This window comes from Dendrobates tinctorius, unplaced genomic scaffold, assembly GCF_039654945.1.
Source record: "Dendrobates tinctorius isolate UK_male_01 unplaced genomic scaffold, ASM3965494v1 ptg000064l, whole genome shotgun sequence".
Taxonomy (NCBI): Eukaryota; Metazoa; Chordata; class Amphibia; order Anura; family Dendrobatidae; genus Dendrobates; species Dendrobates tinctorius.
Window position 1 is genome coordinate 6086292 of NW_027361732.1, and position 24509 is coordinate 6110800.

Below are 24509 nucleotides of genomic sequence, written 5' to 3' on the forward strand. Positions count from 1 at the left end.
TGTCTTGCTTCTGTTTTTAAGAGTCAGTGATAAGCGGTCATAAAGGAGCGCTTAGGAAGCAACCCAGGGGCAGACAAGGATGTCATGTCTCCACCGCATCTCCAGCCGAAAACCTCCAATGGAGGATAGGAGCAATAAGAAAATGGAAACCGGTCTTAGGAACTTCCACCTGATGAAGACGGATCCTCCGTCGAAACGCGTTGTGGTTTAAACCCATCTCTTGTCTGAGTCTCCTTCCTGGGCTCCTAAGACCGTTTTCCATTTTCTTATTCCTTTTGTTTTTGACACATTTATACTTTTTATCAATCACTATGAAGTTATAAAAACATTGAAACTGGATGACTAAAGTAAGCTAGAATATTAAAAGTTACACAAAAAATCATTTAGGGTACTAACAAACCATTCATATTATCTATCTTCCATGTACTACGTAATATGTATCAGTTTTTATGACAACTTCATTACATCTTTTATATGTACCAAAGATTTAACTAGTGTAGGAATGCCAGTTAGGACTGGGTTAAAACTTAGCATTGGAGATCAAGATTACTTGTACCTGGCTAGCTATGTCTAGAGCCAGGCCCTGTGATCATTTTTAGCCAGTCAGCTGGGGAAGCTGAGCAGAATAAGTTTTGTTGTGTTGGAGCTGCAGAGAGATAAGCCAGAATGTCTCTGAGATGAGACTGCAGAGGTCCTGTACACCAAACTACAAGTATCACTGGTTGCTATGGACATTTTGTGTGACCGAACTGGGACTTGTTCAACCATGTCTGAGTCACCAGTGAATGTGAGCCCACTCAGCCCCAAACAGGACCTGAATTACTAACTAGAATCATAGAATCATAGAGTTGGAAGGGACTTACTGGGTCATCTGATCCAACCCCCTGCTCAAAGCAGGATTCGCTATATCATCCCAGACAGATGTCTGTCCAGCCTCTGTTTGAAGACTTCTATTGAAGGAGAACTAGCCACCTCTCGTGGCAGCCTGTTCCACTCACTGATCACGCTAACTGTCAAAAAGTTTTTTCTAATATTTAATCTGTGTCTCCTCCCATTCAGTTTCATCCCATTGCTTCTAGTCTTTCCTTGTGCAAATGAGAATAAAGATGATCCTTCTACAATGTGACAGCCCTTTAGATATTTGTAGACAGCTATTAAGTCTCCTCTCAGTCTTCTCTTCTGCAAGCTAAACATTCCCAAATCCTGTAAACTTTTCTCATAAGACAGGGTTTGCAGACCTGTCACCATTCTGGTCGCTCTTTTCTGAACTTGCTCCAGTTTGTTGATGTCTTTTTTAAAATGTGGCGGTCAAAACTGAACACAGTTTTCCAGATGAGGTCTGACCAAAGAGGAGTAGAAGGCAATGATGACTTCATGTGATCTAGACTGTATGCTTCTGTTAATACCTCCTTGAATTGCATTTGCCTTTTTTGCTGCTGCATCACACTGTTGACTCATATTCAGTCTGTGATCTATTAGTATACCCAAGTCTTTTTCACATGTGCTGTTGCTTAGCCCTATTCCTCCCATTCTGTATATGCTTTTTTCATTTTTATTGCCCAGATGTAGTACTTTGCATTTTTCCCTGTTAAAAACCATTCTGTTAGTTGCTTCCCACTGCTCCAATTTATTTATATCTTTTTTGAATCCTCTCTCTCTTTTTTGAATCCTCTCTCTCTTCTCTTGCCTTGTCCATTCCATACTTAGCCATTTTTTCAATAGGGATTGTGTGAGATACTTTGTCAAATGCTTTGCTGAAGTCAAGATATACTATATCTACAGCATTTCCCTGATCAACCCAATCAGTGATTCTGTCATAGAAGGAAATTAAGTTAGTCTGATATGACTTATTAGTTACAAGCCCATGCTGACTCTGTTTAATCACTTCATTCTTGTCCAGGTACTTACATACATGTTGTTTAATAATTTGTTCAAAGATCTTTCCTGGTATAGAAGTCAGACTCACCGGCCTATAGTTGCCTGGGTCCACCTTCTTCCCCTTTTTGAAGATAGGAACAACATTTGCTCTTCTCCAGTCTTCTGGGACTTCTCCTGTTTTCCAAGAATTTTCAAAGATTATGGAGAGGGGTTCAAAAATTTCTTCTGCTATCTCCTTCAGTACTCTGGGGTGTAATTCATCTGGACCTGGAGATTTTAATTCATTTAGGTTAGCTAAGTGTTTCCTCACTATCTTTCTGTTTATAGATATCCTGGATTCTTCTATTCCCTTAATAGGACAGTGAAGAACAGTTGATGTTACATTTCCTTTCTGAGAGAAAATAGATGCAAAATAGGAACTTAAAAGTTTGGCCTTCTCAACATCCTGTTTTACCATTTCATCATTTTCATCCTGTAAAAATCCTGTAGCATCTTTGACTTTTCTTTTACTTTTGGCATATCCCCAAAATCCTTTATTATTGCTTTTGACGTCTCTTGCAAGCCTCAATTCATCTGGGTGAGACACTGTTATTGCTTTGCATTCATTGGAAAAGGACTGGGATTTTTATTATTCTGTAAGTGCGGGGGAAAAGGCTGTTTTCATTTAAAGAACTGGGCAAATTTATGGAGTTCAATAAACCTCACACTGGTTTGACACAAAAATCCAGTACCCATGTGGTGGATAATGCGGGCACCATCCCAAAGAATGTCTCGTGTAAAGGTAGCTACAACATTGAAAATACAGTCTGAAAGTATGGAGCAGCTCTTGTTAAGCAATTGGTACTGAAGCAGTAGCAGCAAATACAGCAGCAGCAACAGTTTCAGCAGCTGATGGATCTCTTTAAAAAAGCTGTCCGGGTCAGGAAGATAGCATTTTTCACCAGCCAAAGTGAAGGTAATCATGTGAGGCAAACAGTACGGGAAGCCTTGCAGAAAGTGACTGTGGAAGAAGGCTTTCCTGACTGTCTTTGAGAGGGTGGTAGACGGAGAAACTTCCCCCCAGACCAATGGGCTGAGGCTCTCGCTCTGTACCTTACCTGGGAACTGCAGAAAGTGTACTATGATCTTGACCTGCAGGATGCCAAGGAGTACAGCCACCTGATAATGAGGAGGACAATTGGAGATCTGGAGTTTCTGACTGGATTTAAGACATCCGACTCCCTCTATTCCTGCTGGTGATTTTTTCCTGCCTCCTGAGGTCTTAGTTTCCAGCTCAGTCCCTGCATCCTCAGCTAAGTGTTCTTTTGCTATTGTTCACATTTGATCTGGTTTTGTCTATTTCAGTTTTGTGTGGTCAGCCAGCCCTGGCTGGGGCTGTGCTGAATCTCATCCATATGTTACTGCTTGTGCCAGTTTGTTTTTGTCCCTTTGTAGATTGGCCTCTTTTTGCTCTGCTTTCAGAATATACCAGAGTGCTGATATAGTGGGCGAAGTCGTGCGACTTCAGTATTTTTCTATCAGACGTGTTGGACATTTTTTGCAGGGTTTTTTGTGTGATTGCAGACAGTGTCTTTCCTTTCCTGTCCTGTCTAGGGACAGGGTACATTTTGTACCACTGGCTATTGAAGGTGTCTTGCCCTGGTGATATATCAGCCCATTGTCTGTTTGTCTCAGAACTGCAGCATAGGCCGGCACTACTCATACTTCACTTACATTCCTGCAATGCTGTTCTTCATCCTGGCATGTGGCCTCAGTCATGCCAGGTGACTGAATGGTGTTCAAGTGACAGGACTTCTGGACTCAGGCAGTTTGACTCTGGTAAGGGCCATACTTCCGCATCTGCTAGGCCCTGTTAAGAGGATGAGAACAACACCAGGTAGCATGATATATTCAGAGGCAAACAGTGCACATTAGCACACCAAAGCTTGAACATAAAAGCTTGAATATAAACATAAAAATAGAAGGACAAAGGAGCATATAAAATAGCAAAAATTTATTAACATCATACGAATAACAACATGTCTATAAGTGGAAAATTGGTACAAAAATGGCACAGGATAAGATACACAAAAGGAGAGGGAGACAGTGAGGGTAAGTCTCTTAGGCCACAGCGCTGACACAAATGTTATAAATACTTAGGCATTAATTGAACCCCCCAAAAAATATATATAATAAGGTGCTGGATGCCCTGGAAGGAAACAGGGCATATGTGCAACATCAATATTGGGGGCAAAATAGCCTCTATGAAAACGCCAGCACTGCGCTCAGGTTGAGAACCATAGAACAAAGACCCCAGAGCTATGGTGTGCCATACCGGTAACAGGTAAAAGGTCCCGGCATTGAACCGCCCAAGAAAAGTTACATAATACCCATAAAGGGGTGAAAAAAGAACCAGGACGGCACTTACCAGTGAGAACCAGGTATGGGGCACCAAATAAGGATCTGTAGGAGACCCTCGAAGCGCGTTTTGCCCAGTGCCAGATAGCTTTCTCAAGGGGATGTGGTTAAGACGCCACAAAGGACCTTCATATATAATTGGTGGTCAGTCAGGTGACTAGGTCACATGCATCCATGGACCAATGGCAGCCAGTGAAAGCGGCGCATGCGCCGAGAAGACGCCAGGTCCTGCATGCATCCTGGCGTCTCCTCCTCAACGCACGTGAACAGTGGGGCGGGGTGTGAGTCCTGGACCACATTCACGTGTGAGAGGAGGCAACAGACGCCGCTCAGATGCAGGAACACCGGGGTCTAACTCACCCGCATGTGCACAGCTGCTAAAGAGACACACAATATGTGTGTCACTGAAAGGGCATACTATTCAAGTAATCCTCACAACATATAACAAGTCATTTTAACCCCTGCATAGAATCAAACAGTGAAAGTAGTACCAGAGAAAATAGTAATGACAACATATTAGAAATATATAAATATGCAGGAGAGATGAGCTTGTCATTCAGAGGATATCCTGAAGATGCCCGATCTTCCATCACAAATCAGGTGGCAGAGATATGAAGGGAATGTAGGGGTATATAGGATAACTGGAAAATACAAAAACAAAAAAGTTAAAAACAAGAAAAAATAAAAACAGATCCAATATAGACAATAGGGAAGGCCAAATACAGCATAAGATAAATGGCCAAAAGCAATGGTGTAATTGAACGAGGAGGACCATACTACAAAAAGGAAGAAAAGCTAAGGGACTCATTGAGGCCAAGGGGTATCATAGTGTTGAGGCGTACTATCCAGCCCACCTCTCGTTGGGCTAGAAGTTTTTTGTAATCACCCCCTCTTACACCAAGTTGAACCTTCTCTATCCCTCTAAACCGGAGCGAGGCCACATCACAGTTGTGTTTAAGTTCGAAGTAATGTGGTAATGTCTTCAAACATAAAAGATCGGATTCATTTTCAGTGGCACGTATATATCCCTAACGTGCTCACGTACTCTGATGCGGAGTTCCCTGGATGTTAACCCAATATATATCAGGGAGCAACCACATGTGGCATAGTATATAATATTACTGGTGCCACATGTGATATGTTGTCTGATGTCAAATTGCCTAACTCCGTCCGAAGAAGTGGAGGAGGAACATCGGAGGACATTGGTACAGGCGACGCAATGCCCACAGGGGAAGCAGCCCACAACCGGACCCCTGGTTGTGAAGGGATTCACAACCGGGGGTACATAATGGCTTCTGACCAATAAATGGGGGATCTCTTAGCTGTCATGGATGGTGAATCACCAATGACAGATCTCAAGGAGTGTTCAGTGGCCAAAACAGACCAATGCCTATATAGGATGTTCCTCATACCCGCCCACTCGTGGTTAAATGTAGTGATGAATCTGATCTTATTCCCTTTCCTAGTTTTGTCGACTCTTGCCTGTTGGGGGTACAAGAGATCATTTCAGGGTGTCCTCCTGGCTCTGTCAAAGCCACGTTTGATCCATCTACGGCTGTACCCTTGTACCCTCTGTACTCAAATCGAGACGTCAGGTCAGCCGCTTGGGAATAGAATTTCACATCAGTAGAACATATTCACCTCATTCTTAGGAACTGTCCGACCGGGACAGCCCTGATGGTGGATGGGTTATGAGCGGACCCAGCATGCAATAGTGCATTGACCGAAGTAGATTTTCTGAAAACATCAGTTTGAAGTTTTCTCGTGCCATCAATTGACAGACTGACATCCAGAAAATCAATCTTACAATTATCATATTGAAAGGTCAAGCTGATGTTAAGGGAATTATGATTAAGCTGGTCCACAAAAGCTTCAAGCTGCTGGGCAGTGCCCCCCCCCCACAGCATAAAGATGTCATCAATATATCTCAGCCAGCACAGCATATTGTCCGCGGCAGGCGCGCCCGTGCCGTCAAAAATGGACCTCTCCTAGATGCCCAGGAAGAGGATTGCATACAAGGGTGCACAGGCCACGCCCATGGCTGTGCCACGCTTCTGTAAATAAATATATCCTTGAATACAAAGAAGTTGTGGGAAAGCACAAAATCCAGAAGCTCAAGAATTAGCTCACATAAGGGGCTGTCCAGGTTGGAGGACCCAAGGAAGAGGCAAACTGCATCCAAATCATGGCAGTGGTCAATACAGGTATACAGTGTTTGAATATCTGCAGTAACCAGGAGGACCCCTTCATCCACAAAGACGCCATCAACACATGTCAGGACATCCGTCGTGTCATGGACATAAGATGGTAATGTTTCTACCAAAGGTTTCAAATAGTAGTCAATAAATCTACAAACAGGATCACATAGACTATCAATGCCGGACACGATCGGACGCCCCGGAGGGTTGAGGGCGTTTTTGTGGACCTTCGGGAGGAGAAAAAAGGTTGCTATTTTGGGGGACCTGACCGTCAGACCTTCCAACACCTTTTTGTCAATGGTACCATCCTCCACAGCATTGAGGAAATTTGTTGTAACCAAGCTGAGAATGAGGATATTGGATTATATGACAGTTTAGTATAAGTGTCAGTTCAAAAATTTTTTCTGCTGTCTCCTTCAGTACTCTGTGGTGTAATTCATCTGGACCTAGAGACTTGAATTCATTTAGGTTAGCTAAGTGTTTCCTCGCTATCTTTCTGTTTATAGATATCCTGGATTCTTCTATTCCCTTAATAGGACAGTGAAAAACAGTTGATGTTACATTTCCTTTCAGTGAGAAAACAGATGCAAAATAGGAATTTAAAAGTTCGGCCTTCTCAACATCCTGTTTTACCATTTCAATCATTTTCATCCTGTAAAAATCCTCTAGCATCTTTGACTTTTCATTTACTTTTAACATATCCCCAAAATCCTTTATTATTGCTTTTGACGTCTCTTGCAAGCCTCAATTCATCTGGATGAGACACTGTTATTGCTTTGTGTTCATTGGAAAAGGACTGGGATTTTTATTATTACGTAAGTGCGGGAAAAAGGCTGTTTTCATTTGAAGAATTGGGCAAATTTATGGAGTTCAATAAACCTCACACTGGTTTGACACAAAAATCCGGTACCCATGTGGTGGATAATGCGGGCACCACCCCAAAGAATGTCTCGTGTAAAGGCAGCTACAACATTTAAAAGGGTGGCATTAAGGTGTATCCATGGAGACATAAAGAATTATCCCATGGGATAGTTCGACTTACGCAAAGACTGTTTTCAGTGTCCAACAAAGTGGTTGTGGTCAAAGATTTGTTTCATGCTATTGTTATCATACAAGTTTTTCCTTTTTTTCTTGGTCTTATGGGCTAAAGCTGTAGAACAGTATGCAGCCTGGAGTGAGCTATAGTAACAAGGTCACATGATGTAAAAGGTGAATTTTCCTTTCACTGTACTGGCTAGAAAGGAGGATAAGGAAGCATCCCCTGAAGCCCATATCCCTGATCTGGAGGAGTCCCAGGACAACTTGGAACTGCCCATCTCAGGGACTTAACTTTACAAGACATTATGGAAAATGTAAGTGTGTTAAATAGTGTACCCCAGGAGCTGATGGTTTTCCTCAACTTACCAGACATAAATATCTTCTGTGTCAAGGGACCAAAGTGAGGTGCCAGGTAAAAGACCACTTCCTCAAGGCCTAAGAGGCAAAATCCAGGGTGAGTAACTGGTTGACTTGAGTGAGACAATTTAAGCCTGGAGATCGGGTGCTTGTGTTAGTACCCACAGTGGAAAGCATGTTCCTTATCCAGTGGCAGGGACCGTATAAGGTGGTGGAAAAGGTGGAAGAGGTAATCTATAAAGTTCATTGATTATGGGAAAGTACCATGGATTATGGGAAAGTACCATACAGTGTGGAAAATAAGTATTTGATACACTGCTGATTTTGCAAGTTTTCCCTTCTACAGAGAATGGTCTGTATTTTTGTTGTAGGTACAATTGAACTGTGAGAGACAGAATGTGAAAAAATCACATTGTATGATTTTTACATAATTAATTTGCATTTTATTGCATAAAACAATTATTTGATACAATGGAAAAAGAAAACTTAATATTTTGTACAGAAACCTTTGTTTGCAATGACAGAGGTCAGAGGTAGTTCTTGACCAAGTTTGCACACACTGTAGGAGGGATTATGGCTCACTCCTCCATACAGATATTCTTCAGATCTTTCAGGCTGCAGGGCTGTTACTTGGTAACATTGAGTTTCAGCTCCCTCCAAAGATTTTCTATTGGATTCAGGTCTGGAGACTGGCTAGGTCATTCCAAGACCTTGAAATGCTTCTTATGGAGCCACTCCTTAGTTGCCCTAGCTTTTTTTTGGGGGGGGGGTCATTGTCATGCTGGAAGGCTCAGCCATGACCCTTCTTCAATACTCATACTGAGGGAAGGAGGTTGTTGGCCAAACTCTCAGTGCAGTCATAGTATCCCCTTTGCAGAAAAGCATCCCCAAAATATGATGTTTCTCCCATCATGCTTCATGGTTGGGACAGTGTTCTTGGGGTTGTACTCATCTTTCTTCTTCCTTCAAACTTGGCAAGTGGAGTTGATACCAAAAAGTTCTATTATGGTCTCATCTGACCATATGACCTTCTCCCATGCCTCCTCTGGATCATCCAGATGGTCGTTGGCGAACTTCAAAAGGGCCTGAACATGTGCTGGGTGAGCAGGGGACCTTGCGAGGCCTGCAGGATTTTAATCCATGACGGCGTAGTATGTTACTAAGGGTGATATTTGAGACTGTGGTCCCAGCTCTCTTTAGGTCATTGACCAGGTCCTCCCATGTAGTTCAGAGCTGATTCTTGACGTTTCTCAGAATTATCATTACCCCACCAAGCGAGATCTTGCATGGAGCCCCAGAAAGATTGACATTCGTCTTCTGTTTCTTCGGTTTTCCAATAATTGGGCCAATAGTTGATGCCTTCTCACCGAGTTGCTTGCCTATTGTCCTGTAGCCCATCCAAGCCTTGTGCAAGTCTACAATTTTGTCCCTGGGGTCCTTAGACAGCTCTTTGGTCTTTGCAATTAATGCAAGTAATCAGTGGAGAGTAGGAGGGCTTCTTAAAGAAAAACTAACAGGTCTGTGAGAGACAGAATTCTTGCTCATTGGTAGGTGATCAAATTTTTATTTCATTTCATGTTAAATGCAATTTAATTATGTAAAAATCATACAATGTAAATTTCTGGTTTCATTTTTAGTTTCTGTCTCTCAAAGTTGAAATGTACCTACGATAAAAACTACAGACCTCTCCATTTTTTTAGGAGGGAAAACTTGCAAAATAGACAGTGTATGAAATACTTAATTTCCCCACTGTATATTTAGGCAATCTACTAAAACACTGGAAGGATAGGGACCTGCTTGAAACTTTTTACATGTTGGCCCAGTCAGAAGCCAACATTGCAGGTGTCAAAGTGGCAGAAACTTTGTCATCTTCCCAAAATCAGTACAGATGAAAATTGGCACCCAAAAATAGGAGCAGGTGCTTGGAGTTTCTGGCTCACCCCGTGTCATCAATCATGACTCTGTCGCTTTGGTCAATTTAAAGCACTGTAGGCTCTGTGTGGTGCCCAGCTCCTGACTTTGGGCAGAGGGGGAGGATATGTAGGAAAGCCAGGTAGGACGAAGTTAAAACCTAGCACTGGAGTTTTTATTACATTCACCTGGTTAGCTATGTCTAGAGTCAAGCTCTGTGTTCATTTTTAGTCAACTGGTGGAGCTGAGCAGAGTGGTTTGTAATGTGTTGGAGCTGGAAAGAGATAAGACAGAATCTCTCTGAGAGGAGATTGCACATGTTGTGAACACCAAACTGCAAGTATCGTTGGTTGCTACTAACATTAACCATTTTTTGTAACCAAACTGGGACTAGCTCAGCCATGTCTGAGTCACCAGTGAATGTGAGCCAGTCCTACTCCTGAAGCAGTACCTAAATTGCAGTCTGGGTGAGACCCCATTATTGCTTCATCCATAACTGGAAAAGAACTGCAATTTTTGTTATTACATACAGTAGGTGCCAGCCGTTTTCACTTAAAGAGCTGTGTAAGTTTATGGAGTTCAGTAAACCTCACACTGTTTTGACACAAGAAGACGGTGTCTGTGTGAACTCTAGTTCCTACCTTAGAGCCTGAATCCCTACAGTAGTTATTCAGATAAGATACAAAAAGAAGTATTCTGCTTGGGACTTCCTCCATGTGTCAGAACACAAAGATGCTAACAAGTAGTGGCTCTTGATCGGATTTGGGCCATTGATCATGGCAATATAGGGTTGATTCATCATTAGTTTTTTAAGAGACATTTCTTTTTTGTTTTGTGCTCTTTGTTTCTTAACTCCTTAGTGACCGGGCAAAATTTTTGAAATCTGACCAGTGTCACTTTAGGTGGTAATAACTGGAACACTTCAACAAATCCCAGTGATTTTGAGATTCTTTCGTGACACATTATACTTTCTCATAATGATAAATTTAGGTTGATATGCTTTGTGTTTATTTATAAAAAAATGTCAGAAATTTGACTTAACTGAAAAAAATAGCAAAATTTTCAAACTTTGAATGATTATCCCTTTATCCAGATAGTCATCCCATAGCAAAACATTAATAAATAACTTTTCCCTCATGTCTGCTTTAAATCGGCACCATTTGTTAAATGTTATTTTGTCAGCATTTTAGGAGGTTTAGAAATGTAGCAGCAATTTTTCATTAAGGGGTTAAAAAATTCTCAAAAATGGCACACATTTTGATGATTTTTCTGAAAAATTACAGATGTTTTTTTTAATCTTATTTGCACTGTTTTTTTAGAGCAAAATGTCATTCAATCCCTTAAAATGTCCTACGTCAATCTTCAACTGTAAAGCTACACAAACTTTGTACTAGACTGGAGTTCAATTGCTTAAACATTTTGAGACATTTTGAAAATTCCAAATGATGAATTAGGCTTAACATTTTGGTAACTAAAGCTGTTCCTATAATGGCGACCAAAAAAAGAAAAAAACCCAGACAAAACCAAATGAATGTAACTTAAAAAAGTGTAAATTACAGTGCTATGCAAATTAATTGGGACAAAGCAATTTTTTAAGTAAAATCGTGAGTTGGTTACCAGTCAGTGAATCAAACCAGTTTTAACTGCTTTGAACAAACAGTCACACCTGTTCAAAGTAGTTAAAACTGGTTTGAATCACTGACTGGTAACCAACTTACGGTTTTACTTAAAAAAAGCTTTGTCCCAATTAATTTGCACAGCACTGTAAATAATGAATCAGGCACAATCATAAGAGCTGCTATTAGAAGCATTTTTATTCTAGAAAAAAAATGTTAACAGCAATGATGAATCAGGACTTACATATTTTTATAAATATATTTTTTTCCTAAAATCAGCCATTTCGCTTTTAATATATCATATTTTTCGGACTATAAGACACACCAGACCATAAGACGCACCTAGGAAATTAGGGGAAAAAAATTTAAGCGAGAAATGTGGTCAATTCTTTACTTAATATCCCCTATCCTGGTATACATGGTCCCCTCATCCCTATCCTGGTATACATGGCCCCCTCATCCCTATCCTGGTATACATGGCCCCCCTCATCACTATCCTGGTATGCATGGCTCCCTCATCCCTATCCTGGTGTGCATGGCCCTCTTATCCCCATCCTGGTATGCATGGCTCCTCATCCCCATCCTGGTATTCATGGCTCCTCATTCATATCCTGGTGTGCATGGCCCCCTTATCCCTATCCTGGAAAGCATGGCCCTCATCCCCATCCTGGTATGCATGGCTCCCTCATCCCTAGCCTGGTATGCATATCCCCCTTATCTCTAGCCTGGTAGGCATGGCCCCTCATCCCTATGCTGGTAAGAATGGTCCCCCTCATCCCCATCTTGGTATTCATGCCTCCTCATCCCTATCCTGGTATGCAGGGCCCTCATATCATCCTAGTATGCATGGCCCCATTCCTATTCTGGTATGCAGGTTCCAATCATTAACCTGGTATGATTGGCCCCCATCCCAGTCCTGGTATGCATGGTCCCATCCTTATCCTGGTATGATTGGTCCCCACTCCCATCCTGGTATGCATGGCCCCATAAGAAAACATTAAAAAACAGGCCATTACACTTACCTTCCCGGCGCTCCTTCGCAGCATCTTGTTCCTATGCCAGTAGCTGCTTTATGCTTGTAAGCAGCGCATGGCAGGAACATGCATTGCAAGCCGAAGGGCAGCTGCCGGTATACTCACTGCTCTGCTTGCCGGGATTGTGTGACCGGAGAGCAGTGAGTTTTCATTGGTCTTCAGTAGCACACACTGTGCCAGCCGCCGGCTTCCTGCAGCTGCCAGTCATGTGTGCCGCTACTTAAGAGAAATTAATCTTCACCTCATTTCACTCCCATGAGCATGGGATGCAGTGAATATTCATTCCCTTTAGTAGCGGCACAGGTGACCTCTGGCAGCTGCAGGAAGGCTCCGGCTGACACTGTCCGTGCTACTGAAGAGCAATGAATACTCACTGCTCTTTGCGCACACACTCCCGGCGTGCAGAGCAGTGAGTATTCCAGCAGCTGCCTTTCAGCTTGCAAGCCTTGCATGACAACACTGCCATGCGCTGCTTACAAGCATAAAGCAGCTGCTGGCAATGGAGCAGGACGTTGTGAGGGAGTTCTGGGAATGTAAGTGTAATGTTTTTTTTTTAATGTTTTCTGATGGGGCAATGCATACCAAGATGGGGATGGGGCCAATCATATCAAAATAAGGATGGGGCCATGCATACCAGGACAGGGATGGGAGGCCAATCATACCAGGATGCTAAAGAGAAATGAATAGTCATTGCCCTCCACGCCCATGGGCATGGAAAGCAGTGAATATTCATTTCTCTTTAGCAGCGGGCAAAGGAGTTAACATCTGTGACCTGCTGCTCCGCCGATGCTGCTCCCCCACCTCCCCACCACAGCCTGAGCTGGTACATCCGGATTATAAGACGCAACCCCCATTTTCCTCCACAAATTTTGAGGAAAAAAAATATGGTATTATCTATTAATGATTTATTGATAACCTAACAGTAAACTTTGCTAGATTTTCTTGCTGCAATGATAATCACAGATAACTTGTTTTCCTACCATTATGTGTACTGGGATGTACAATTATGGTTAAAACACATCAATCGATGGGCTCCACAGGATAGGTGATAACTTATTGATCGTTTGGGTCCAACCATTGGAAAATGCACCAAACGGAAGACTGGTGAACTTTTATGCGTGACAGGACAATTTTATCCCCATTCTAAAATGAGGGATTTGAGGAGCAGATGGGATGTCTGACCGCAGATCCATTCATTCTTTTTGGAGCGTTCAGAGAAAAACAAGCGCAGCGCTCATAACCTCTGAGGGAATGAATGGATTAGTGGTCAAGTCGCACATGCTGTTCAAGTCCAATGGGGATAAAAGCTCTACATTCTGCCAATCAGTGTGGATCCCAGCAGTCAGATCCCCACCAATCAATAAGTTATCACTGTAGAGAGGTGATTACTTGTTTTCACCGGAGAACCCCTGTAAGTGCATCTTGTTTCAAGTATTTAATCACTAAGATAAATAAAGAATCTTCTCTTAATTAATATCAGAGTTAACAAATGACAACTATTCAGAACACAATCCACTATACCAAGACCAAGGATACCACATACAAGGGAGAAATACTGCCACACCATGACTGGACTACATATTACCAAGATATAGTGACAGATTAATATCACATACTGTACAAAGGAGAAATACCGCCACACCATGACCAGACTACATAATACCAGCATATAGCTACCAAATAATTCCACATACAAGGGAGAAATACCCCCACACTGTGATCAGACCACATAGTGACTGAATAATACCATATACAAGAGAGAAATATCACACCATGACTGGACTACATATTACCACCACATAATGATTGAATAATACCACATCCTGTACAAGGGAGAAATACCGGCACTCCATGACCTGACCACATATTGCCACCACATAGTGACCGAATAACACCACATACAAGGGACAAACTTGCCACAATGTGACCAGATCATATAGTAACTGAATAATATCACATACATCGATAAATACCTCCACACTGTGACCGGACCACATATTATGACATAATGACTGAAACAATAATGATCATTAATAAAATCCACAATACTAACAACGCGGTTATTACCACTGGTAACATTATACACAGGAGCTCTTTATATATTGTTTATAGTATACAGGTAATACAGGGATCACTGGTGACATTATACACAGGAGCTCTGTATATAGTGTATATTGTACAGGTAATATAATGATCACAGGTGACATTATACAGAGGAGCTCTGTATATAAAGCATAGTGTACATGTAATACAGGGATAACAGCGACATGAGACACATGAGCTCTGTATATAGTATATAGTGTACAGGTAATACAGGGATCCACAGTGACATTATACACAGGAGCTCTGTATATAGTGGCAGTGTACAGGTAATGCAGGTATCACCAGTGACATTATGCACTTAAGCTATGTATATAGTGTACAGGTAATTCAGGGAGGATCACCAGTGAGATTGTACAGAAGAGCAGTGAGTAAGAATGCAAGTAACACACTGACTTACCAGTGACTTCTCTAAGTCAAGTCCTTCATTCTTCACTTTTCTTCTTCATGCAGCACAGACCGCCATCAATTCTTCCAGCCAGGACTCGTCTTTGCAGAAAATAACACACAGTTATCAATAGCTGATAGCTTCCAGAGCACTTCCCCCCGCTTGTTACTGGACTTATACACGATTCCAGATGAAGAAAAAAAGCAACATAGTGCTGCCCTGCACAGTAAAAGAACCTTCCTTTTGTTCCCCCCATGGAAAACAGTATTCTACAAAGTAAATTATATTGCCAATAAAGTTTATTGAACATATTTAAAAAACATATATCACAAACAAAAAAGGACATATGCATGAGGTTTTCATAAAGAAAATGTGCCAAGCAAAAAAAGAGAGAGCAGTGGTGATAAGTCAAAAAGAAAGAGATCATGAAAGGTAATGGGTCCACATTGACCCCCAGTATAGATCAGCCAATCATCCTATAATTAGTACAACCATTTCAAGGACTTTTTTCCTTCATTATAGTAAAAGGATCGATTGCTGGAGGCACCCATATACTTTAAAGCAAATAACAGCTCAGTGCTTACTCATGATGTAATCAGAAGAGTCTCAGACACCACTGTAAAAATGCCCTTGATGCGCATTTCGCCCACGTGCTTTCTCAGACACTCCCCTTATGCAGTGGTGCCTGAGACTCGTCTGATTACATCATGAATAAGCAGTGAGCTGTTATTATCTTTATATGGGTGGCATCAGCGATCGATCCTTTTACTATAATGAAGGAGAAAGTCCTTGAAATGGTTGTACTAATTATAGGATGATTGGCTGATCTATGCACTGCGTGCAGAATTATTAGGCAAGTTGTATTTGAGAGGATTCTTTTTATTATTGAACAACAACTATGTTCTCAATCAACCCAAAAGACTCAAATATCAAAGCTTAATATTTTTGGAAGTTGGAGTGTTTTTTTTTTTAGATTTGGCTATTTTAGGAGGATATCTGTTTTTTCAGGTAACTATTACTGTCCAGAATTATTAGGCAACTTAATAAAAAACAAATATATACCCATCCCACTTGTTTATTTTCACCAGGTAAACCAATATAACAACACAAAATTTAGAAACAAACATTTCTGACATTCAAAAAAAAAAAAAAAATCAGTGGCCAATATAGCCACCTTTCTTTACGATGACACTCAAAAGCCTTCCATCCAAAGATTCTGTCAGTTGCTTGATCTGTTTACGATCAACATTGCGTGCAGCAGCCACCACAGCCTCCCAGACACTGTTCCGAGAGGTGTACTGTTTTCCCTCCCTGTAGATCTCACATTTTATGAGTGACCACAGGTTCTCTATGGGGTTCAGATCAGGTGAACAAGGGGGCAATGTCATTATTTTTTCTTCTTTTAGACCTTTACTGGCCAGTCACGCTGTGGAGTATTTGGATGCATGTGATGGAGCATTGTCCTGCATGAAAATCATGTTTTTCTTCAACGATACCGACTTCTTCCTGTACCACTGCTTGAAGAAGGTGTCTTCCAGAAACTGGCAGTAGGTCTGGGAGTTGAGCTTCACTCCATCCTCAACCTGAAAAGGTCCCACAAGTTCATCTTTGATGATACCAGCCCATACCAGTACCCCACCTCCACCTTGCTGGCGTCTGAGTCGGAGTGGAGCTCTCTGCCCTTTACTGATCCAGCCTTGGGTCCATCCATCTGGCCCATCAAGAGTCACTCTCATTTCATCAGTCCATAAAACCTTAGAAAAATCAGTCTTAAGATATTTCTTGGCCCAGTCTTGACGTTTTATCTTATGTTTCTTGTTCAAAGGTGGTCATTTTTCAGCCTTCCTTACCTGACCATGTCCCTGAGTATGGCACACATTGTGCTTTTTGATACTCCAGTAGCATTGCAGCTCTATAATATGGCAAAACTGGTGGCAAATGGCATCTTGGCAGCTTGACGCTTGATTTTCCTCAATTCATGGGCAGTTATTTTGCACCTTTTTTTCAACATGCTTTTGCGACCCTGTTGGCTATTTGCCATGAAACACTTGATTGTTCGGTGAGCACGCTTCAAAAGTTTGGTAATTTCAAGACTGCTGCATCCCTCTGCAAGACATCTCACAATTTTTGACTTTTCAGAGTCCGTCAAATCTCTCTTCTGACCCAGTTTACCAAAGGAAAGGAAGTTGCCTAATAATTAAGCACACCTTATATAGGGTGTTTATGTCATTAGACCCCACCCCTCCTCATTACAGAGATGCAAATCACCTGATTTACATAATTGGCAGTTGGCTTTCAAATCTATACAGCTTACAGTAGGACAACATGTGTAAAAAGAATGATATGATGAAAATACTCATTTGCCTAATAATTCTGCACACAGTGTACTGGGGGTCAATGTGGACCCATTAACTTTCATGATCTCTTTCTTTTTGACTTATCACCACTGCTCTCTCTTTTTTGCTTGGCACATTTTCTTTATGAAAACCTCATGCATATGTCCTTTTTGTTTGTGATATATTTTTTTTAAATATATGTTCAATAAACTTTATTGATTTTATTCTCGATTAATGGTGGTTCATGGATACTCTGTATCCATCTTTAGGTGATATATGATTTAATCCAATATAAATATATCTACATGTATTACTGGAGAGATAATTACAGATATGTCTCTAGCCAGCACTATTAGCTTTCTATGCTTCATGAATTTTTGTCTTAAAGTAAATTATACTGCAGCAGTAATCATGTCCCCTAATTGGCCCCTACAGTAATTATTTTCCCCATCTGCCTCCATAAACTAATAATGTATCTTCATCATGTTGGTCCCTTTAATTAATAATAGATATCCACTGGTTGATCTGACTGCATACAACTGTGCTCTTTTATCATTTTTTTCTAATATTTTCAATAAAACTGAAGTTTTATATACAAGACCTCTGAAAGTGCAGCGGATTCTTCATCGCCGAGTCACACATTTTCTTGGATTTAATTACCGTAATAATGTCCCCCATCCTGGGACACTATGTTGCCCCATCTTGGGCCCCTATGTTCCCCATCCTGTCCTCCATGACCACCATCCAAGGACCCGATGTTCCCCATCCTGGCCACTATATCCCTTGTCTTGTCCCCTATGTCACTTGTCCTGGCCTATTTGGCCCTTGCACTTGCCCCATGTCCTGGTCCTATGTTCCTTGTACTGGCTCTTATGTTCCTTGTCCTGACCAATATGTCCCTTGTCCTGGCCCATTTGTCCCTCATCCTAGCCCCTATGTACCTTGTCCTGGCAAATAAGTTCCTTGTCCTGGACCCCATGTCCCTTGTCCTGGCCAAACTATCCCTTGTCCTGGCCAATATGTCCATTCTTCTGGTAAATAGGTCACTTGTCCTGGCCCATTTGTCCCTTATCTTGGCCATATGTCCTTTGTCCTGGTCTCTATGTCCCTTGTCCTGGTCCTTATGTCCCTTATTCTGGCCCCTATGTCTCTTGTCCTGGCTCCTATGTCCCTTGCCCGGGCTCCTATGTCCCTTGTACAGGCCCATTTGTCCCTTGTCTGGCCCCATGCCCTTGTCCTGGCCCCATGTCCCTTTTCCTTGCCCCATTTGTCCCTTGTCCTGGGAATCGGTGGCCATGTTAACTACTGCACTGTAATACATTTCAACTGAATGTGCATCCTCGGACTCATATTCAGTTGAAACCAGCGAGCCCCATCTACGACCTGCTTGGGGGCCTGCAGATGACCCGGGGCCCAACTGAGAATCGTTCTGGTTCTCCTGTTCCACACTGTATGCATCTGTACATACAGTAGCATTATTTGAGCAGCTCCTAAACCTATGTATGCCACAAAACTTAACATTTTCCTGGAAGCTAAGAACTGCCATCTTTATTGTAGGGATATCGTTTAGGGTAGTAGTTTTCAAAAGGTTGCCCTGGAAAAAAGATTTACATTTTGTTTTACGTAGTAAAGTACTGGTATGTTGTAACGAGGCATGCAGGGAGAAAATTAGTGATTAATAAAGACTATTATAATACTCCGGTTCAATGAGCTTGTACTATCTATCTCTTTTGAAAAGCCCCAGTGATGACATATATACTGTTCCCTGAACACTCCGATGAATCATCCATGAAAACTACATACTGTATAAATTACAGGGAGGGCTTCTTATTGTTGTAGGCAGACAGATACACTCCAGCCAGATGCTGATAAGTCCAGTGATCGACCACCAAAGTGGATGTCAGGTTGCTAGATTTCTAGGAAAGCTCTGCACTATTCATAGTAGACAGAAGAATGCATGGAGGATGATGTTGCTCCGATACAACACGGTGGAAAAATCCTGGAGCCCAACTATAAATGTGCACTATATATGTAATCCTTGTGAAAGTCTATTGCAAACAAAGCTCTGTATTGAGCTGTTGTCACTGTTCAGACAGGATGTATTAGAGCAGAAATCTGGAAACAACTGACTCTACCCATAGAAGTGATTCCAAGGTAAGTTTTTTCTTTATAAAATGCAGATATATTGTCGGTAAAGAAACATTTCCAGGATGTTACTTGTAAGGAATGATGATGCAGGAAGGTATAATTGATTTTGAATACTTATCTTCTGCTATATTGTAATTTTATGCAATGGTAGGTTACTCATTTCTGCTACTGTGCAATAGGTGCAAATATCACTATTCTAGCCAGATAATTATTACTGTAGCGTGCATTTGAATTGTCAACTACAGTATCCACAGAAAATGAACACCAGCTAGAAAACTTTCTCTGGAGGATGTAACGTTTCCTAATCGAAAAATGTATTATTACAGCCATGTATGTACATGCTTCAATGTATAACATGATATGGTTTACAAATACAGATAGATAGCAGCAGTGCTATCCAAAATGTATATAGTCAATGTTTGCATACATCTTAGCATATACCTAGTGATTCTGTATTCTATTGTGTATGTTATGCAGTCATTGCAGCTTGCGTCTTTTCACACTTACTTTATTCTGAAGGGATGGTCAGTTTTTTTTAAAAAAAAGAAAATACTATTGGAGTTGGTGACTGCCTCCATATTTGGCCGAGCTCACCTCCCATCAGCCTAAGGCTCTGTTTTGTTGGTGCTGAATCCTAACTGCCCTATAAATTTGTAGGATTTTAGCTGAGAGGCATGTTTTATAACTATTAGGCTGGGTCCACATTGCGTTAGGGGAGTAGCGTTAACGCAGTCCGTCAACGCTATTTGTTGAACGGACTGCATTAATGCTATGTGAACCTGGCCTTACGTTTATGGTCGTGGCTGGTGGGCTTTAATAAATTGGTTAATTTGTTCACTAAGTACTTTAATTTTATAAGTATATTCTATATAGGAATAAAGCAATCCAATGCTATCTAAATTTCACATATTCAATGTTTGCATGCATATCATATACGGATTGCTACTGTATTCTTTTGTTTGTATATTATGCAGTCATAGCAGCTTGCACCTGTTTACACTTGCTTTATTCTGAAGTGATGGTCAGTTTTTTTTGTAGTATATTATTGGAAGTGGTGATTGCCTCCATATTTAGCTGAGCTCCTCCCATAAGTCTATTTTTAATTAGTCCTGAATCCTAACTGTCCTCTATATTTGTAGGCTTTTAGCCCACGAGAGGCACATATTGTGAATATTAGGATCGTGGCCCCATCAATGGAAGATATGCCTTGTCATGGCTGGTGGGCTCAAATGAATTGGCCAATTTGTGCACAAAGTTTGTTCACTTTATAAGTATATTCTACATAGCAGTAATGCGGTCCAAATTTTACATATTCAATGTTTGCATATATTTTAGTACTTAAAGGGAACCTGTCAGCAGTTTTGGCCGATATAAGATACGGCCACCACCTTTCAGGGCTTTTCTAACTCATTCTATAATGCTGTAGATAAGCCCCCAATCCGACCTGAAAGATAATAAAAATAATTTTTATTATACTCACTCAGGGCGGTGGTCCGGGGCGGTCCGATGCGGTCCGGTCCGATGGGTGTCACAGGTCTTGGTCTGGCGCCTCCCATCTTCTTGCGATGCCGCCCTCCTGCTTGCTTCATTGCTCCCCGGCATCGCATTCTTGCGCAAGCGTACTTATTTGCCCTGTTTAAGGCAGCCCAAAGTACTGCAGTGCGCAGGCGCTGGGAAAGGTCAGAGAGACCCAGAGCCTGCGCACTGCAGTACATTACTCTGTCCTCAACAGGGCAGATAAGTACACCTATGCAGAAGTGCGATGCCGGGGAGCAATGAAGCAAGCAGGAGGGCGGCATCGCAAGAAAATGGGTGGCGCCAGACCCGGACCTGCGAAACCCCAAAAAAACTGTGTACAGCCCCTACCCAGGGCAGACCAGAAATTTAAAAAAACAGTCAGAAAGTGCAAAATTGTTGAAAGTTATCAAAACCAAAATTCATTGACTTCCATAACTAATATCTTCTTTACCAAAATGATATATTTTTTCCAGAATTGTTCAGAAGTTTTTAGGGTGGTGGACCTGATATATTAGCAGGAAAATCTGTGTTCCTTAATTTGTGAAGCTTTTGCACAGTGGAAGCGTTGCCAACTGCATGTATGAACAGGTGACCACTATGCGCTCCATGCAGAGTCAACACTTGTATATGTGTGTAGCCCCTCCCAACGCAGGTCAGTGAAGGCAACGTTGTTTCAAATTAATAAATAAAAATGCTTTGATTTCCTTAACCCCTTTGTGACATGCGCCGTACTAGTACAGCGCATGTCGCTTCTCTCCCTTTGATGTGAACAGCTGACATGTGCCTGGAATAGCCGCGTGTGGAATCATGATCCACCCGCAGCTATTAACCCGTCAAATGCCGCTGTCAAACTCTGAAAGCCACATTTAAAGCGCGCTTCCAGCCATCGGGCCGGAAATCCACCCACCGTGACCAGCGTCACGTGATCATGGGTCACCAGTGGATTGGCATGACAACTGGAGGTCTCCTGGAGACCTCTATGGTTGTCACTGCTGGCTTTCTCTGAGTGCAGCCCAATGGTCGGCGTTCATAGCAAGTGAGTAATTCAGCTACATATAGGCTGTCTGATCATCGCCTATATGTAGCAGAGCCGATCGGGTTATGGCAGCTTCTACTCTCCCATGGAGACTATTAAAGCATGTCAAAAGTAAAAAAAAGTTTTTAAAAAGATTTAAAAAATAAAAAAAATACAAAATTTCAAATCACCCCCCTTTTGACCCATTCAAAATACAACAACAAAGAAAATCAAACAGACATATTTGGTATTACCGCCTTCAGAATTGCCCAATCTATCAATAAAAAAAAGGATTAACCTGATCGGTAAATGGTGTAGCGATAAAAAAAAGTCAAAATGCCAAAATGACGTTCTTTTGGTCGCCGCGACATTGCATTAAAATGCAATAACTGGCAATGAAAAGATCGCATCTGCACCAAAATGGTATCATTAAAAACATCAGCTCGGCGCACAAAAAATAAGCCCACACCCAACCCGAGATCACGAAAAATGGAGATGCTACGGGTATCGGAAAATGGCGCAATTTTTTTAAACAAAGTTTGGAATTTTTTTTCACCACATAGATAAAAAAGGACCTAGACATGTTTGGTGTCTATGAACTCGAAATGACCAGGAAAATCATAATGGCAGGTCAGTTTTAGCATTTAATGAGCATTGTGAAAAAAAAACAAGTGTGGGATTGTACTTTTTTGCAATTTTGAATTTTGAATTTTTTTTTCCATTTTTGAGTACACAATATGGTAAAACCAATAATGTTGTTCAAAAGTACAACTCGTCGAAGAAGGGGTTCCCAGATAGGAATATTAGCCCACTTACATCATTGTTTTTCAATCCATCCTTTCTCCCTGGATACTTGCACAGATCTTTTCTCGGTCGGAGGGCAGTGGAGGATACCCGATTGTTTCAGGTGCTAGAAAATGGGGAGTTGCCTTCTTTTGTCTCTATAGAGGCTCAGTTCCAAATGAGAAAATTAGGTGGTTTTTGAATACTTGCAATTACAATCCTTCATAGGGACACATAATTTTGATAAAATTTCGATTTCAAACTTCATCTTTTTTGAGAAATTGTTCATAGAGGAAAATAAGCCGCCACATGCTATATCTGTGATTTATGGGGAAATTAGCAGGGAGGGTGAAGCGGAGAAGTTAACATTTCAGCAGGTGTGGGAGAGAGACTTGGTGATAAGCTTGTCTCCTGAAGAATGGGAAAGGGGGTTTCTCTTCACTCATAAACTTGCTAGCGCTGGGATTGCACAAGAGAAGAACTATAAAATACTTATGAGATGGTATCATTACCCTTCTAAACTACATGCAATATATCCAAAGAAAAAAATCCAGTGATACCAATCCATTTCTTTATAAAGGTCGACATACCATAACAAAGGATATAATGAAACTACGGATACTCCAATAACATAACTCCTACGAAAACCACGGAGTTCCAATCCAAAATATGTAAAAAAGGTTTTATTAATGACATAAATATGATCCAAAATAGATCACATAAAAACAGACAAAGGACAAAATTGTTCATACAGGGCTCATATGTGGTAACCACACACTCACACCAAATAGCAATATGGAAAAAGAAGTATATTACCTAAAGAGCATAGACAGAATCACAATAAAATCCGACATATTCCAAATAAAGTGCATAGTGCAAAATGAACAGTCATGATGAATAAAAGCAAAATGCTCAGCTCAAAAAATCAGCGACCTGAGTATAATTCAACAATTAAACTGTAATTCAACAGCCGCTGTAAAAAGATAATATAAAAATCTTACCCATCAATTATTGCTGGTGGATGTGGCACAAAAGCAATAGCCTATTGTGGGGCTCCAAAATGGGGATCCAAAATGGCGTCGGCGTAATCTCGCGAGATTTCGCCGACGCCATCTTTTTGGATCCCGAGTCGTCCACGCCAGCGACATGTTCTTGCGGCGACGCCATCTTGAATCTCGCGGGATTTCACGAAATCCAAGATGGCGTCGCCGCAAGAACATGTCGGCGGCCTGGAGAACGTCTGGATCCAGGATCGCGGCGGCGGAGGAAGATGTCGGGGCAGCGACGATGACGGTGTGAGTATGAGAAACGGAGTGAGAGAAAGGAACGTATGTGGAGTGAAAGAGTGAGTGGACGTGAGTGGAGGTGAAAGGTGAGAGGAGTGTGTGTTGAGGCGGTGTGGTGTGTTGAGGGTTAACATGTGCGTGTGTGTGGTGACGTCACTGGTTACAACTGGACGGAAGTTGTTACAACCGGAAGCTGCTTAGGGCATTTATTATTATAGATATGTCGGATTTTATTGTGATTCTGTCTATGCTCTTTAGGTAATATACTTCTTTTTCCATATTGCTATTTGGTGTGAGTGTGTGGTTACCACATATGAGCCCTGTATGAACAATTTTGTCCTTTGTCTGTTTTTATGTGATCTATTTTGGATCATATTTATGTCATTAATAAAACCTTTTTTACATATTTTGGATTGGAACTCCGTGGTTTTTGTAGGAGTAATGCAATATATCCAGCAGTTTCAGGGGTTTGGTGGAGATGTGAGAGGTAGGTGGGCTCTATGATT

At 41.5% G+C, this 24509-nt stretch overlaps 1 long non-coding RNA gene across 1 annotated transcript; it reads right to left on the reverse strand.

Annotated features, from left to right (window-relative positions):
- Positions 1-3856: 3856 nt before the first annotated feature.
- On the reverse strand, positions 3857-22831 carry LOC141094599 (uncharacterized). Its single transcript, XR_012233114.1, has 3 exons — positions 22751-22831; positions 14930-15018; positions 3857-4916 (listed from the first exon to the last, which is right to left on the reverse strand). It is a non-coding gene; the product is annotated as an uncharacterized lncRNA (long non-coding RNA).
- Between the last annotated feature and the right edge of the window lie 1678 nt (positions 22832-24509).